Source organism: Watersipora subatra, chromosome 4 (genome assembly GCF_963576615.1).
Source record: "Watersipora subatra chromosome 4, tzWatSuba1.1, whole genome shotgun sequence".
In the NCBI taxonomy this organism is placed as follows: Eukaryota; Metazoa; Bryozoa; class Gymnolaemata; order Cheilostomatida; family Watersiporidae; genus Watersipora; species Watersipora subatra.
In genome coordinates, this window is record NC_088711.1 from 30,378,242 (window position 1) to 30,397,841 (window position 19,600).

At 38.7% G+C, this 19,600-nt stretch overlaps 2 long non-coding RNA genes across 2 annotated transcripts; both read right to left on the minus strand.

Annotated features, from left to right (window-relative positions):
* Positions 1-7,666: 7,666 nt before the first annotated feature.
* On the minus strand, positions 7,667-12,494 carry LOC137394617 (uncharacterized). Its single transcript, XR_010978337.1, has 3 exons — positions 12,127-12,494; positions 8,880-8,962; positions 7,667-7,915 (listed from the first exon to the last, which is right to left on the minus strand). It is a non-coding gene; the product is annotated as an uncharacterized lncRNA (long non-coding RNA).
* Positions 12,495-13,712: 1,218 nt separating this feature from the next.
* On the minus strand, positions 13,713-16,967 carry LOC137394733 (uncharacterized). Its single transcript, XR_010978364.1, has 4 exons — positions 16,914-16,967; positions 15,675-15,803; positions 14,029-14,241; positions 13,713-13,940 (listed from the first exon to the last, which is right to left on the minus strand). It is a non-coding gene; the product is annotated as an uncharacterized lncRNA (long non-coding RNA).
* Positions 16,968-19,600: the final 2,633 nt, after the last annotated feature.

Sequence of the window (19,600 nt, forward strand, 5' to 3'; positions counted from 1 at the left end):
AACTCTCCTCGTGGCTTACTATTACAAAGTTCTGCCGGTTGGCCAAAGATTTGTGCTCGTAAAGGCGTTTTTGTTCCTTTTTCAAAAACAGATATATTCTTCTCGTAAGTAGCTGCGGTCACTTCAACCTCAATTTCCACACCTCCCTGAATGATTGGTGATCTTCTAAGAATGACATCTACCAACCGTGCAATCATTGTTCTTCGGTGTATGATGAAAGATCTCTCTCTCTCTCTCTCACACTAAAACAAAAAATGAAGCAGTAGAGATGGAAAAAAATACGGTAGTATTGCAGTTTACCGAAGAACCAGAGTAAAATTCAACTAATTTAGTAAATGTAAAAACTCATTACTTACCACAAGTTGTTGGCTTATCAAAGGCCTCTAAAACGATGAATATTCGTGAATACCTCTGAACGCAGCAAAAATTGTTTACCGTAGCTTAGCATGATCGCCCCGCAGTTGTGAGCTAAATATAAACCGGAACACTCGGTGTGCGCATGCGTAGTAATAACTATTATTAGCCGCAATAGAGTTAACTTTTCCTAGAGAGCGGCAGTTTTCAGCCGCGAATAAATTCATCCGCGAATACGCATGAAAAGACAACTTTCGCGAAATATAACTCCGCGAATAATTTCATCGGGTAGGGTATTTTACTATGTTTAGTTTGTGCACTTTTACTTAGCTTGTGGGTGCTAATTTAATTATTATTGGTTCAGGTATAGTGACAGTGTTAAGCACGGGCTAGCCGGGTCACGAACTCAAGGTTTTTCGCCACGCTCATACAAAACAAAAACAACAGGGTAGACACACTTTTCGCGGTCTTCCGCACGAATATTCAAAAATACTAACAGATGTCAATTCTATCGACCAAACACAACTTACTAATGGATGAGCAACCTATTAATGTATCCGAATACCTCGTGTAAAATAAGCCAACCAGGTTACATAAAGGTTAATACCCACTTTATCTCTGGAAATATGCCTGCCCGCAGTTTTTGGCCAAGATTAACCAGGGTTCATTATACGCCAAAATGTCTATTACGGGTTCCGGAGGGACGCCGTTCTGTTTATTAAGTTCGGGCGTCCATATGAACACCCTGTCCCGAATAGAAGCCACAATGTAAGCTAATCACAACGCCATGCAATACGGTACCTACGCGCTAGTTGTAGTAGTGGAGTGGTAGTTCATTTACGCGCTCATGATTTCAACGCGTAAATTTGGTTGGTTAATTTGGTAAAAAAAAGTTTTGGTACGGGGACAATGCACCCACCCGATAATGTTAAATAACGGACTACCTTCAGAACCCGTAAGAGACATTTTGGTGTATGATGAACCCTGGTTAATCTTGGCCAAAAAACCGCGGGCAGGCATATTTCCAGAGATAAAGTGGGTATTAACCTTTATGTAACCTGGTTGGCTTATTTTATATGAGGTATTCGGATACATTAATAGGTTGCTCATCCATTAGCTTCTTTATAGATTTTTGATATGCAATTTTTTATTCCTGAATGCGTTGTTTTTCAAATTTCATGCTTTTTAAAAACAAAAATACACCTTTTTGGTATGATTTATGAGGAATGATGGTAACAATTAACTATTTCTGGCTCTTATATTCATCGAAGATTTTACTATTTTGTGTTTAGTTTGACAATGAGACTTAAAGTGAGTGTTGTGCAAGTATAGCGAGGAGGAAATCTTGGATTATCGTAACGATGATTCGAGAGCTAATCTTAATCATTAGCGAGTAGCGCTTCAGTAATTTATTTCGCAATTTTGCAAATTTCTTCGCAATATTTTTATATCAGTGAAATATTGAAATACCCAGTTGTTCAAGGGACAGTTTTGCAAAGTTATATGTATAACATTAGGAATAACTTGAGTAGCTGTTAAATCTTTCTCTTTGGACATCCAACTTTTGTATATACGATGGTGAGTAGTATGGGATTGACAGTTGATCTGCCTTGGTCCTAGAAGCCTTAGACAGATGATTGTTTTTGCTATCCGTAACAGAGTTGTTGATGACATGACTTGGCTTGACATGACTGACAGTGTTTATTGAAAGTGACTCAACCTTGTTGTTAAACTTAAGTATAAGTTAATTTGATTTTCGTAAAGTTGAAACGAACTTTTCTTTTAATGACATTTGTTCGATTGACACTTGCTATGAATATCTTTCTGTCCTGGCATGTCAAGGACACTTGTCTTTGGCTGTCAGTGCTTTCATGTTCGAGTGGCACTTTGCAGGTTTGTCAAGGTTTGTTATGAAAATGTACAGTTTAGCCCTCGCTAATGATTATCTCTATATATAAGTTTTTTTGATATACGGTGTTGTTGTATGGAAATACTTCGAAAACAAGATACCAGCAGGGAATGTAAAGAGACATTAAAAGATTATCTAATTTTAAAATGTCAAAATTAGAAAACATCAATCTTTGAAACTGCTGCATCAACACCACGTCAACACCGCAAAGGAATTTGGAATACAATTACATCTACCAACCATGACCAAGCACAACCAAAGATAACTGAGCTTACCCTGAGTCAGCACTTTTCCATTACATAACACAGCGCCATTCAATATTATGCAACCCCAGTTTCAAGACACAGATATAGCGCTAATCAGATGACGGCTCAGAGACGAACATTATACGTACCGCCCTCAGGCTATCCTGAATGCCTATAAAAGCTAACAATTTTTAGTAGCTCATCCTCTTTTGACAGTGACACTTGTAGACGTACAAGACGAGCTTAAGGGCATTTACAGCGAGCTGTTGGCGTAAGAGATTATCTTTACTTAGTTCTATTGCTTTCTATCTATTTTATATTTTAGAACTTTACTACTTGTGTATTAGATTTTGGCTCATAATAATAAAAGATATTTTGATTGCTATACCAAACATCTGAGAGTTAGCATAGTTGAGGCCTGCACAAAGATTTGGGTCAAGTTCCATACTCATACTATTAGCAACTATTGAATAAACAATTAGGCTGACCTAGCCTAATTAACCACAACAAGCATAGTCTAGATTGAAGTAGAACTTGTGGTTATTAATCATTGATGTTAGTGTAGTATTCAAGTAAGTCAAATTACCTAAAAAACCATATAACATTTTTGGTGGAGGTGCCTTATCGGTCACCAACCTTTCGCATAGCTACGTGGGTATCCCTCAAACGCTTTTAAATCTTTCGTAACACTTTCATAATATTTCGTAGCGCTTATCATAGATCTAACATCTCCATCTCTATTCATATCTGGTTGCTTGACTATCTAGAATATTTTATTTTGGTCACTATATTCTACTGGGCAGGTAGATAATTAACATATCTATTGTGGGACTAATTACAAAGTCCATGTTAGCTGAGGTTTGGTGACTAATCTAGGTATATCTTTTAGCCAAAGCATAACCTTTCGTAACACCTTCGTTATACTTGCGCAGTGCTTAATTACAGCCTATATTGGGATTGATCACCCACTTGCATACTACTTATAGACTTGAGGATCCTAATCTATTTTAAGAAAATCTGAGGTCAGATTTACATTTGCCTAGGAGAAAACAACTAATTCATAATTTCTGACTGTTTCGGTTTGCAGGGAAATTACAATTACATATACGCGTTCGTTTTATAATTTCTGACTGTTTCGGTTTGCAGGGGAATTATACATACCTTCATCTACCTTTCTGACTGTTTCGGTTTGCAGGGAAAGCATAGATCTGTTTAAACAATTTAATAGCCGCGTGCCTTCACTTTACATTGCCATAGTGTCCATAATTTCTGACTGTTTCGGTTTGCAGGGAAATTACAATTACATAGCCGCGTGCCTTTCATAATTTCTGACTGTTTCGGTTTGCAGGGAAATTATAGCCGCGTGCCTATAACTTCTGACTGTTTCGGTTTGCAGGGAAGTTATACATACATAGTTCACAGCTGAGCACTGTTATCACTATACTATATGCTTCTGACTGTTTCGCTCCAGGGCAAACATAGATCAGAACTTGATACACGTACAATTTGACAAATTTCTTAGGACACTCACTACCTTATCTACCTTTCTGACTGTTTCGGTTTGCAGGGAAAGCATAGATCTATTTATACATTGGCAACTTCTTATGTACGTGCAATTCTGCAGATTCATCCAGTCACACGCTCACACTCATTCTATCTATAACTTCTGACTGTTTCGGTTTGCAGGGAAGTTATACATATTAGTGACTGTAGATACACAAGAGCTCTAGGTTATTACACCTAACATTTACATACGTATAAGGCCAATAATAATACACCGGTTATAAATAGTTTACATCAGCTTGACTTATAGGCAAGCACACTACCATCAGAAACTTAAACTTGAGTATAAACTTTCAATTAAATAATAATATAGTGCACAGACTACACAACTCTAGAAATATTTCAGACATGATACTGAACTGATAACTACTAACTTAAATAACAGCGGTTGACTGCATTCATATGCTCACGACACTAATCCTCTACATTTTGTTACGCTGTTTACTTATATATAAACGTTACAGACTCATACTTACGGTTGAACTCCAACCATTTGGAAAGCAACCCTCACTATACAGAATAACTTTCTGATTGACAGATATAATAGACTATATTTTCTTTGTTACCTACTCGATATTTGTCTTAACATAAAACGATTCAATAATTAAACATCTCTGTCAACCACATACATATAAGAATATTTATAAATTTTAGAGCTCATTACTCATAGGTTGCATATTAGCTGAGTTTGTTGTAGCAGGCCAGATCCTACACGCACATATCCTTCACTACAACCAGGAGTCAAACCAGCAGCAACGATATAACAACCAAAAGAGAGCAGCCAAAGCTAGCATTGAGCTACTCCCGCAGCTTGTATAAGCTAACCCAAGGCAACACAGCTGGACTGTAAAATGCCTAGGAAGAGAACTAATAAAACACCTTCTACGACAATAAGAAGCTTGAGAAGCCAAATCAAAGTTCCGGACCAGAGCCCACGAGGCGAACAACGAGACTTGGCTACCCCCGGACCCCAAGACCAGAGCCCACGAGGTCGACAACAAGACCCGGCTACCCCCGAACCACAAGAGCAGTGCCCACAAGGTGCAGACCCAAACGGGGACGACTCCGATAATTTTATAGAGTTCGACCCGTTCGCTAACGGAGCACCAAGGATGGCTGATGGACAACTGCTATTCCCACCACCTCGGGCCGGACCACCTGTCATCAGTATAATACCTAACGCTGATATCATAGAGCCATACAGGGAAGGAGATAATTTTGAAGATTACCTTGAACGATGGGAAATATTGATGGCTCCATACAATTACGACAACAGACAGCTAGCACAAACTCTACCTGCTAAACTTGTTGGACCAGCATGGGAGTCCTACAGGAACGTCATAAAGCTTAAGCCAGCTTACGCGATAGATTACAACTCCTTGAAGAAGGAGCTGATATCTGCTTTTCGAGTCGATCAACCACTCCGAGAGAAGAACCTGTGGAACATCACCCAAGGGAAGAAATCGATCAACGATTTCTACTCCGAGATTGTGGCTGCAGGTCGATCAGTGTTTAAAGATTTACCGGAAGTGAATCGCGACCAGGTAATAAAATCCGCATTCATAGGAGGCCTGAAGGAAAGCTATCAGAGATCGATCCTGAAACAAGAAGACATCACTCTACAAGAAGCCCTAAAGGAAGCAAGAAACCTGGAAGCCATAGATAAAGCAGTGGCAAGAAATAAGATGAGTGTTAACCAAGTAGACACTGACTCCCTCGCACCATTAACAAGACAATTACAAGGATTGACCATGTTAGTGAACGATCAAGCAAAAAGAATAAAGGAAAATGAAATAGAATTTTTGAGAAGGGAGACGACACCAAGAGATTACCGAGGTAGAGGAGGTTACTCAGCTCCAAGAAATAATTATAATGGCCGTCAACGTTACCGACAGCAATCTAGAACGAATTCATACAACAGGAGCTACAGCCAACGAAGAAGAGATGATAGAATCTCACCCGAAAGAGGCAGATACTCCCCACCTCGAAGACCGAGATACCAGGACATGCAGACGAGAAATGAACACCGACCGCGAGAAACACAATACAGGAGAGAACCGCAATATGGACGTTACAATTCCCAAGCTAGAAATGATAGCTCAAGAGGAAATTATGAATATGGAAGGCCAAGAAACGCTAATACGCAGGCTTACTGTATATACTGTAATAAGACTCACGCATTCGGGAGATGTCCTACAAGCTATCCAGTCGCAGAGGTGTCAAACTCTCCCTTAAAATCCGATGAAAGCCTGACAACGCTAGAATTTGTGCATAACTTTTTAACAACTAATCACGATAGCGATGTCTCATTAAACGCGAGAAGACCTAGAGAAGACAACCTTTCATTCGAAACGGTCAATTGCGTAGAAACTACAAGAAATCAACGCACTAATACCGTAGACCGACGACCTAAACGTAGAAGATTTACCGGAGGACAGCTCGGCCTATTCAACATTGCCAGCTACTTCCAATTTAGCCTTCTATGCTTAGCCTTATGCGTTACCGAGGCGACAGCATCCAAAGGACAACCAAACAACCCCATGATTTGCGGCACAGGAGAAAACGATTCTCCACAAACATTTCGAGTAAAACAAGAATACGAATGTTCAACGGACACCAGCAAACAATCAGACATGGCACCCCAAAAAGTTAACGTTACTATTTACAAGAAGAATATGATCAAGCAAAAGACTATCGCCTACCAGTGCACGAAATTCATCACACACGTCACGACACAAATTTCGTTTTTCAGAAACATTAAGACCAGGACAACCTCAAGCAGCACCCAGAAGGTAACCCTAGAAGAATGCACCGACATGGTAATACATAAGAAGTGCCAAGCGGGAGTTTTACATGGAGGAGATGGAATTTATATTACGAACGAACCAACCAACGCCATGTACGTATGGTGCTGCCAACAGAAAACCTTCAGCGCTAAGCAATGCAGTTATGTGGAAACCTACCTATACAAGAGACACGGATATGACGAATTCGAAAGTACAGCCGGAGACGTCAGCCACTGCAATTACAACGACGGTTTTTGTGAATTAAACGACGGATCAATGCTTAGGTGGGACCTGGACATAGTCGAAACATGTGAATACACGCCATGGTTCAACGAAGAAGGAGAATTCTTCGATGCACATTTTGTCTCCAATAAACGAGATTTAGCTCTGACATTATACAACTCGGGAATAAATTCACGTAAAGACTGTAACAACTCTAACGTTTCGCTTTCGGACCAAGGCCTTATAGTGAAATTTCTTACACCACTGACGAACGTCACAATTAACGATACGATAAAGGCAAGAGTATCAGTAGAGGGTCAAAACGCTGCCCTTTTCAATTCAATGCTACAATCTCTCGCCTACCAGCAAACTAAGATGGCTAAAGAATTATTTTGGTCAGCTTCTACGCCTGCCACAATCTAGCTGAGACTTTACAAATAGTTACCATGCTATTAGGAGAACACCCAACACTCAGCGCAAGATATTTACTGGACAAGCCAAACGTCGTTGCTACAGCAGGTCCAGGTTTCCTCCAAGTTTACCCTTGTACCATACTCAACAACAGTCAATACGAAGTACTGCCAATGGAAAAGAATAATTGCACAGAATTTATTCCGATGAAGATCAAAATAGCCGGTACAGAAAAAATTGGATATTTTAATCCAAAAGACAATGTGATACACCCAGACACCTATACAGTCAATTGCAAGACAAAAAGAGGCACATTGATGATGCTGGAAGGTAACATTTCTGAGTACTTTCCGAACGGAACGATTTCGCCAATAAGGGAAGCCACCGACTTGAGCATTCCGGACATCAACCTCGGCAGCCAGCCTCTACAAATACAAGAAACAGTATTCAGCAGAGCCCATGTATTAGGATGGTCAAACACAGACGATTACAGAGGACTGAATGAACTCCTATCTACCTTAGACCGACAGAAAAGAGTACTAAAGGCTATGGGAATCGTCACGAACCCCCATAACACCCTACATTACAACACCATAGAGAGCAGAGAGAAACTATTTGGCTCAACCCTATTCAGCTTTCTATTTGGAGGACACGTAGCCTCAGGTTATGAGCTATGGATGTTCGCTTGTAACATCGTTCTCACACTAATGGTTTTATCAACAGTCATTGGGGGAATCACAAAAGGATGCTTTATATACAGAGCAAGGAAGAGTGCAACGGTAAATGCTTTAGATGTGGAGACGGCACTGGGACTAACCGATATGCCAGGACGAGAAGACGAATCCGAAACAGAGTCCAGCAATGACCCATCCGCACCACCGGAGGACTCAGAAATCGAATTATCATCTGAAGACTTAAGCAGCGCGCCTCCATCATATAAATCCTATGTACCCAAATACACACGACCAGGAGCGTAAATGCTTGAAGGCATGGAATGAATACTTTTCGCAGACACACAATATGCATACTCTACGAAGACACCCCGAACAGGTTAACGGTGTTACCAACGCTTCAAGAGAAGATTGTAGAAGAGCCACAGTAGATGTCAAGATCAACGGATTTATCTGCACGTCACTCGTCGATGCAGGAGCCACGATAAGCCTGATCAATACAAGACTTGCTCGCGAACTGAATCTACACTTACAACCAAGTGACCTGACAGCTACAGGCGTAACCAAAAACACTTTGAATATCATCGGACGATTAACAGTGATTTTGAACATCGGAGGCGAATGGAATGGAAGACATCGGTTTTACATAGCAGATGGTATCTCACATGAAGTAATTTTAGGAACAGATTTAATGAGCAAACTTGGCACAATCACTTACAATTTCGACAGATGTACTCTTCACATCAATGACGGACCAGCCATCGCCATGGGAAAGAATTGCTCCACCAGCTCAGCATACATCTGCAACAATATCCAAGTAGCACCATTTACAGAATTGGCAATCATAGCAAACGTAGATAGCAACTACGAAGGAAAAGAATGCTTATTTGAAGGAAACACTGACACTATGAAAAGACTGAGATCAGCAACTCGAGTTGACCAAGGGAAGATAATAATCCCCATTATCAACCCAACCAGTAAACCTTTTGAGCTGAAGAAAGACGCTATGGTTGGAAGCATAGAAAGCTTAGATGAGGACTTACGATTGCTCAGTGTGCCGGCAACTCCTGTAGAACCGGAGAAGCTCCGCTCCTTTCCAAGCGACCAGCTAGACATCTCGAAGATGAATTTGACGGAAGAACAGTTCAACGAGTTGAGAAAGCTTGTGCACGAGTTTTTAGACATCGCTGGAGAAGGAATCACCGAGCTTGGTCGAACATCAATAGTAGAGCACGTGGTGGAAACATTACCAGGTACCATGCCGATACGGAGCAAGCCATATAACATACCAGTAGGAGTGAGAGCTGAAATCAAACAACAGATTGATCAGATGCAAGAAAAAGATCTCATTTCACCTAGCTCAGGTAAATGGACATCACCAATCGTTTTAGTGCGGAAAAAAGATGGCAACTGGAGATTTTGCGTAGACTACCGCAAACTAAACGCTGCCACAGTGAAGCAGTCCATGGCCATTTCTTCAATCAACAGCGCAATAGAGATCATGCATGGAAAGAAATTTTTTAGCTCGATAGATTTGTGTTCAGGATTCTTTCAAGTTTCTCTACACAAAGACTCAAGGGAAAAATCAGGTTTCATCACTCCATTCGGATGCTACGAGTTTAATACCATGCCACAAGGGATGTCAGGCAGCCCAGCTACTTTTACAAGACTAGCATTGGCCATCATGGCGGACCTGATTAGTGAAGGCAGCAGCTGTGTCTATCTAGATGACTGGCTGATGACATCACAGACTTTTGAGGAACACATCCAGCTACTGAGAACCGTTTTCACCCGTCTTCGCTTCGCCGGACTGAAGTATAGACCATCAAAGAGCCAACTCTGCCAAAGAGAAATTTTGTACCTAGGACACATCATATCAGAAGAAGGTATAGCAGTCGCACCACACAACACGGAGAAGATAGATAAATTCCCCGCGCCTAAGAATAGGACAGAAGCTAAAAGATTGCTAGGACTGTTCGGCTACTACAGGACATTTATAAAAGGATTTTCAAAAATTGCTGCACCCATCACACAGCTGACAAGTAAAGAAAAAGAGTTCGAATGGAGTCCAGGATGTGAGGAATCAATGCGAATTTTAAAGTCACGTATCACCACCGCCCCTATACTTAGTTTCCCGAACTTTAATGAGACATTCATTCTAACTACGGATGCATCATCTACCAACATCGGGGCAGTACTGTCTCAAAAGCAAGCTGATGGAAAAGAACACCCGATATCTTTCTACTCCAGAACATTGACCAAGGGTGAGAAGAAATGGGACTCGTGTGAACAAGAGCTATTCGCCATAGTAACTGCAGTTAAATACTACAGAGCTTACCTGATGAACGTACCTTTCAAGATCTTCATAGACAATGCGGCATGCACCTACATCCTGAAGAAGCCGGAATTATCCCCACGCCTAGCCAGATGGGCTATCCAACTCTCAGACTACACCTTTGAAGTAGAACACAAGATAGGCAGTCAAAATAAAGTAGCATACGCTTTATCAAGGGCAGTCACAGCCATTAACACAGATTCACCGTCATCAGCGATAGATGTTGACATGAGAGAAGATCAGAAGAAGGATTTCTTTCTAGGACCTATTTGGAGGTATCTTGCTAAATCTAAATTTCCACAAGATGCAGGAAAAGCAAGAAGAAGAGAAATTGTTACAGGCAGCGAAAATTTCATGCTAAAAAGAGAAGTTTTGTACCGAAAACAGGATGAGAAATTACTACTTGCCATACCTGCAGTTCAGCGACCGCTTCTTCTCTATGCTATCCATGACAGTTTGACAGCCATGCACCCAGGAGTGACGAAAACTTTGTTGAAACTTAAGGATAAGTACTGGTTCCCAGCTATGTCACGAGAAGTGGAAGATTACATCCGACACTGTATTTCCTGTCAACAACGGAAAAACCCACACGCACCTACACGAGTACCACTCGGCACCCAGATGGCTAAAGCACCATTTGAAGTCCTATCTGTCGACTTTCAAGGACCGCTAACAGAGAGCTCATGTGGAATGAAGCACATACTCGTTTTCACAGACCACTTCACAAAATGGACAGAGATTATACCAACTAAAGACCAACTAGCCACAACAGTTGCTAAAGTGTACGTAGAACAGATATTCTGCAGATATGGAGCTTCAAAGATTCTATTAAGTGACCGTGCAAAAAACTTCATGAGCGAAATGATCGCAGAAACTAACAGACTTCTAGGAGTGGAACACAGATTCACCAGCCCTTACAGGCCCCAGACAAACGGACAGGTCGAGATTTACAACAAATCAATAGCAAACATGCTATCGCACTTCGTAAACCCGAGCGACCACAAGGACTGGCCTCGATACATACCATTCTGCCAACTCGCACACAACTCATCCAAACATACGATTCTACAAGCTTCACCAAGTTCACTACTAATGTGCAGAGAAATGAAACTACCCTACGACCTGACTAAACCATCACCAGAACCAATTGAAGCAGACGATGGCACGTACAAGTCAAAATTACACGAAAGAATGACAACGGTTTGGAAGAAAGCTAGAGAGCTAATGGAGAAAGGGAAAGCCAGACAGAAGAGTTACTACGACCAGAAAGCTTCACCCAGCTCTCTACAAGTAGGAGATTATGTTCTCTACTACGACAAGAGAGGTTATAGGAACAAGACATCAAAACCTATCAAAAGATGGAAAGATGCTTACATAATTAAAAGCAGGACCGACACCAATGCCACCATTCAACCTTTCGACCGCCCAGACCAACCAGCTATTACCGTACACCTCAACATGCTTAAGCCACACATTGGACCACTTATTAGAGGAGAACACTCAGACATCACCCTTGAATTAAACTCACCAGAAGGAACAGATAGTGAACAAGACGAAACCGAACAGGATGGAACTAAGGTACAAGAAGACACTCCACGAAAAGATGACGAACAGTTTGATTCACGCTTACCAGAAGATACGACGGATAATGGCGAATTGTCGGCAAATAAGAATGTACGTTTCCAATTCGCAGGAGAAATAACAGAACCCGATGAAGAGCACCACTACGACGATTCACCTGAAACAGAAAATCAACCATTTACGACAGACATAAATCAAGATGACGTACATGAACCTGAAACAGAATTCATGCAATCAACAGAAAATCATAGCCAAACCCTGCCACCTAGCTATGAACATGAACGAAAGAAAGAGAGAGCTCACGGACTCCGAAGAAGCCCGAAGCTTAAGAGGATAGAAGATTTCGAATATTATGTATAACTACAGTTCTTACCCGCACAAATGGAACACAATTTTGGACCAAAACGGACTTTTTCTAAAGAATTAACTCCACCAGGACTACGATTAACAGAATGAGACTAGTTAAAAACTTAACAAACTTTATTTTCTTCGTTTACAACAACAGACAACAATAACAACGATAACAATCACCGCCACACCCCCAAACAGAGAGGCAACACGAGCTTGGGATCTGAAAGAATACAATAAATAATACAGACTTAAAGCGATCTTTCAACTCCATTAATATAGATACAAGATGACGACTAAAACGGTGAGATAACTTACCAACGACAACCGGGAGATCAGACGATACAAATTCCCCAATGATACTGCGAGTGGATATTATTCGGAAGTCCACAGTGATCTGCGTATCGGTAGCTACAAGGAACGACAATGCAATAAACACCAGGAACAATTGAACAAAGACTAATTGTCCTTTTCAACTAGGATAACCTCACTTACTAATAACAACTGAAGAATCTGAGATTGCCCCGGACTCAGCTTCACCGGAGTTCATTGCTTTTGGGGTAAGTTCCCCTTTGGTAACGCCGTCTGGTTCCACTATCCCGACAGTTATTGAGCTGGTTTCCACATTTCTAAGTTTTTTCCATGCCGGGCTTGTCCCAAAATCGCACATACTGACTAGACCAAAACATGTGCAGTGCTTTATGTCGCAAGGCTAAAATTAGTTAAGAATTAATTAATATTACAGTTATGAACTCTTTTAAATAGAAAACGTTTGTAAAGACTCAACATCGGAGATAGATATAACTCACCGCATGAGAAAAGGGCAACGCAGTGACAACCCCGAAAGCTATAAAGTAGAAGAAAAAACAGAGAGCGACCGAACATGCCATACTTATTCTTAGACTTTTGAGATAGGAATGAACCGCCAACTATAACCAAGGGACGACTTGACGAACCTCGTGACACTAGAAAGAAACATTATTGGCTACCACTTCCCGCCAACCAACCGATGGCTCCGCCCACTCTTCAAGGCTACGGATTGCGCAAGCCAGCGGGTGACCTCCAGACAGTGACAGATCAACTACAGCGAACAAACATATGATTAATTAGACTCCAGGACAACGTGATCTATCACGGAATATCCCCACCAGAACCAACAAGTCTAGGATTACACTATGACAACTATCTCGACAGACTACCACCGGAAGACTTCATAGGACTCCTATTAATAGACCACGACTAACATAACTTACTGAGACAAATAAGAAATTGTTCAGTGATCTTTATTTTTCATTAGTATAATCAGAACAAGGTCACACCCCACTGGCGCACTCACAATAAAGATCTTGATGTGTAAAATTACCACAATCAGTACAAAAGCGCGCCCCGTGTATGCACCGCCGGTACCCCCTCCTAACCCAGGCCAGGCACTCTGGCCCACACTCTGTCGGGTTTACCGACCCCTCCTCCGAGCTCTCCTCCTCCCCCGCCGGGAGCGCTCTCGGGGCTTGTGACCTAAAATTTAAAGACACAGGACATTTACAAGACTTACCTAGAAGAAGGAAGAGACGACTAAATAACACGTACAAACACTATGACTCACCTTGCCTGTTCTTCCAAATGACGGAGGAGCCTTGCACCCCGCCCCACCGGACGCCGCGCCAGTCGGATGGGTGGCACCCTCTTCAACCCAGGGACAGCCAACGGCTGCACCCTTTGCAAGGGTCTGGCTGGACCCGCCGAAATGGCCTCGGTCTGTGTAGAGGCACAGACTGTAGCGGGTGAGTTCTGACTGCCGAACTCTCTTTCACATAGCCTGCCACATCAGAGACAGATATCAACACGCTTATGGTAAGTACACTGACTATGTTACACCTAACCCAATTTGATGACTTTCAATCCAATAATTAGCCTGACTTACCTTCTTACAATTGACAAGAGATCAGCAATGATTGAGTCAAGGAATGTTCTATTTGACATATTGCAAAAGAGAAAAAAATTAAAAGAGAGAAATACTGCGTAACGTTCCCCCCCCCCCAGTATTTATACCTTTCGGCTTTAATGATTAACCATCCCTACTACTAACCACAACATATGTCTTTACCACATGCCAACATCTATATTCCTTTGACAGGTAAACAGTGCCGTATCGTTTTTACCAATCTCAGATAGTGGCTGATTCATTGACTAACTTAATTGAACACACCATGGTTCACCCAACTTTGAGATGGAAATCTAACTTTAGCCACTGTAAGAAAATTGGCGTGCTCACTTCATGTAATGAAAATTGACTTTTGAATTTTTTAGGATAGACTTTATTGTGAAATAGACACGGCACATACCAGAAAACGAACTCATTTAAAACTGTTAACTTTTATTATGACTTTCTATTTTTTAGGATAAGACAGGTTAGTGATGAACACAGATGCTTGGAATTTCTTTCTGTAGGTAGCTCCAGCATTGGAGAATGAAAAGGTTCTTACACACAACTGAGTCATGCATATTATAATATTTATTTTGAGATTTTAGAATTCCAAAAGGCACGCCAATTGTTGACAATGTTATGTGAAGTTTCTATTTCAAGATTTATCTTTCTTTCCTGACCATGAGACCAATGACTACCCGCCGCTTACAACCACCCATACATACCGACATACGGGAGGACCCGTTTACTTTGCAAGGGAGACGCAATACAAACACCAGTACAATAATACGCGATCTCGAAAGGACAATTGACACTCGCATATATCACAAGGCAAACTAACAACCATTTACTTCTACTACTAACACATACCTTATTGCTCTAAAAAAAAAAAATTTTTTTGCTTTGCTCTCAACATCTTTATAGTTTTGGTTTTACGAATTATTATATAATTTGTTTTATTATTAACTCGGGTATATGGGTTTTAAACATCTTAATTCTAACTATAATTTTATAACTTCATTTTATATATTCTGCTTATTTTACTACCGTTACGCCAACAGCAACGTTACTATGGAATACCGATATGAGGAAATATCGTTCTTTAACAACAGGAAAAATGTTGTATGGAAATACTTCGAAAACAAGATACCAGCAGGGAATGTAAAGAGACATTAAAAGATTCTCTAATTTTAAAATGTCAAAATTAGAAAACATCAATCTTTGAAACTGCTGCGTCAACACCACGTCAACACCGCCAAAGCAATTTGGAATACAATTACATCTACCAACCATGACCAAGCACAACCAAAGATAACTGAGCTTACCCTGAGTCAGCCCTTTTCCATTACATAACACAGCGCCAATCAATATTATGCAACCCCAGTTTCAAGACACAGATATAGCGCTAATCAGATGACGGCTCAGAGACAGTGTTCCCTCCAGTAGACTTACTCCTACAAAACAAAGATATAATACGAACATTATATGTACCGCCCTCAGGCTATCCTGAATGCCTATAAAAGCTAACAATTTTTAGTAGCTCATCCTCTTTTGACAGTGACACTTGTAGACGTACAAGACGAGCTTAAGGGCATTTACAGCGAGCTGTTGGTGTAAGAGATTATCTTTACTTAGTTCTATTGCTTTCTATCTATCTTATATTTTAGAATTTTGCTACTTGTGTATTAGGCTTTGGCTCATAATAATAAAAGATATTTTGATTGCTATACCAAACATCTGAGAGTTAGCATAGTTGAGGCCTGCACAAATATTTGGGTCAAGTTCCATACTCATACTATTAGCAACCATTGAATAAACAATTAGGCTGACCTAGCCTAATTAACCACAACAAGCATAGTCTAGATTGAAGTAGAACTTGTGGTTATTAATCATTGATGTTAGTGTGGTATTCAAGTAAGTCAAATTACCTAAAAAACCATATAACAGTGTAAAATTTAAGTTAATATTTCTTTCGACATGAAATAATTGAAACATATGGTGTCTAGAATTTTTGAAAATATTAGTTTTATTTAAGTGACGAAACTGGTCAAAATTAGAAATAAAATAATTAAGTTATTTTAAATTATATGTAAAGAATTATATCTAGAGTAAGAGTGAGTTATGCTGAGAATTCCTACCACATAGCACCTAGACTACTCTCACCTAAACTTTGCTGAGACTACACTTCTGTTCAGTCTGCACTTTTATGCTTTGGTCTCTAAATTCAAGTAACAATAAAACATTACTTTACTGATTACTGCCATAACTAATGTATCCATTGTATATGATTAAGGTTTTGGTTTCGTATTATGTATTTGTTTTAATGCTATATGTAGTTAATTGAAGTATTTGCCATCAATTCTTTGGTTCTGCCATGAATCAAACTAAATAAAAATGTGTTCTAATGAGAATATTTGTTCAACGGTTTCGACATACAAAACAAATTAAATATCAGGATACCATAACTTGTTGAGGTTGGACTAATAGGTATTGAGTAATAGGTAATTGATGTAATATTTATTATCCAATAGTCTTACAATGATCTCAAATCTTTAAAGACTTACAATCTTGCCACCTGCGATCGACTACATTTACAATAATAACGTTCAAATATATAAGTAATTATTTACAATAATAACGTTCAAATATATAAATAATCCCACGACCAAACAAGAGTGAAACGATTGATTGGGAGAATTATGATAAATGCACATGTGCACACAACTCCCGAAAAATTATCCGTTAACGGCCGTCACCAAACCCTTGCAACGAAATCCTATCAACAAATTTAACTATTTTTCAGTAAAGTCGTTTAAGTACAATAATGATACAAAACGCATACAAACCTATTTAAATATGTTACCAAGCCTTTGAAAGGTTGACGCAAATACCTAAAACTAACCCATCTGATCGGATTATACATAAATAGACAGATTTATTAGGACGAAAATCGTCACAAAACGCTTGAAAAGTTTCGTTTAATATAAGTTAAGACCGGAAATTGAAACGCCGTGCGACAGATAATAGAACGATAAAGTCTTGCCACAAATCGCCACAAAACGCTTGAACAGCTTGGGTTATTACCTGATAGTTTCGATCGACCTACGAAACGCCAATAAAGCCGTGCGACAGATAGTATAACTATTTACTGTGTACTGTTTGAGGCGTAGACCGATTTACAGGTACGAAAATGTGGTACACAGTTTATCAGCCTACGTTTTTGTCCAATTACCGAATGTTTTTCAAATTATCCAGAACATCAGCCAGATTTCTTTACATCTTATTTACAAGGTAGGGGGTTACTACAACGCCCTTCTATGACAAGAATATTTCTTTATTTCACTCCAGTTTGCATAAAACTTCCAGACGCGTAAATGCCAACGCCTGCTCTCTGTTACATATCGCTGTCAAAACCATTATACATTCATCACAACACAACCAACTTTAAAACTGTATATCACACATCAGTTTGCCGTTTAACTTTTAATATTGCATTTCAGAGATATAATAAACATATTTTTTATTGTTGTTAGTTAAATTACGTACAGTAGGTTAGGTCTACAGCTTGAATTAATATTTATTTTATTATTGTAAAACATAAGTTTGAGATAGTTAAATATTTATTTTATTAATATTTATTTCTGTTACATATCGTTGTCAAAACTGTTCTGCATTCAACACAACCAACTTTCAAACTGTGTATTACAATATATTTTACTTGTAATATTGCATTTCAGAGCTATAATAAACATATTTCATTATTGCTGTTGTTAGTTAAATTACGTACAGTGGTTTAGGTCTACAGCTTGAATTAATATTTATTTTAACCAACAACCGACTTTCAAATTGTGTATTACACGGCAGCTTGCCATTTTACTTTTAATATTGCATTTCAATATAATAAGAGATTTAATAAACATATTTCATTATTGCTGTTGTTAGTTAAATTACGTACAGTAGGTTAGGTCTACGGCTTGAATTAATGTTTATTTTATTATTGTAAAACATAAGTTGGAGATAGTTAAATATTTATTGTATTAATATTTATTTCTGTTACATATCGTTGTCAAAACTGTTCTGCATTCAACACAACCAACTTTCAAACTGTGTATTACAATATATTTTACTTGTAATATTGCATTTCAGAGCTATAATAAACATATTTCATTATTGCTGTTGTTAGTTAAATTACGTACAGTGGTTTAGGTCTACAGCTTGAATTAATATTTATTTTAACCAACAACCGACTTTCAAATTGTGTATTACACGGCAGCTTGCCATTTTTACTTTTAATATTGCATTTCAATATAATAAGAGATTTAATAAACATATTTCATTATTGCTGTTGTTAGTTAAATTACGTACAGTAGGTTAGGTCTACAGCTTGAATTAATATTTATTTTATTATTTTAATATTGTAAAACATAAGTTGGAGATAGTTAAATATTTATTTTATTAATATTTATTTCTGTTACATATCGCTGTCAAAACCGTTTTACATTCAACACAACAAACTTTCAAACTGTATATTACAATATATTTTACTTTTAATATTGCATTTCAGAGCTATAATAAACATATTTCATTATTGCTGTTGTTAGTTAAATTACGTACAGTGGTTTAGGTCTACAGCTTGAATTAATATTTATTTTAACCAACAACCGACTTTCAAATTGTGTATTACACGGCAGCTTGCCATTTTACTTTTAATATTGCATTTCAATATAATAAGAGATTTAATAAACATATTTCATTATTGCTGTTGTTAGTTAAATTACGTACAGTAGGTTAGGTCTACAGCTTGAATTAATATTTATTTTATTATTTTAATATTGTAAAACATAAGTTGGAGATAGTTAAATATTTATTTTATTAATATTTATTTCTGTTACATATCGCTGTCAAAACCGTTCTACATTCAACACAACAAACTTTCAAACTGTATATTACAATATATTTTACTTTTAATATTGCATTTCAGAGATATAATAAACATATTTAATTATTGCTGTTGTTAGTTTAATTACTTACATTAGTTTAGGTCTACAGTTTGAATTAATATTTATTTTAATCAACAACCAACTTTCAAATTGTATATTACACGGCAGCTTGCCATTTACTTTTAATATTGCATTTCAATATAATAAGAGATATAATAAACATATTTCATTATTGCTGTTGTTATTTAAATTACTTACAGTAGTTTAGGTCTACAGCTTGAATTAATATTTATTTTATTATTGTAAAACAT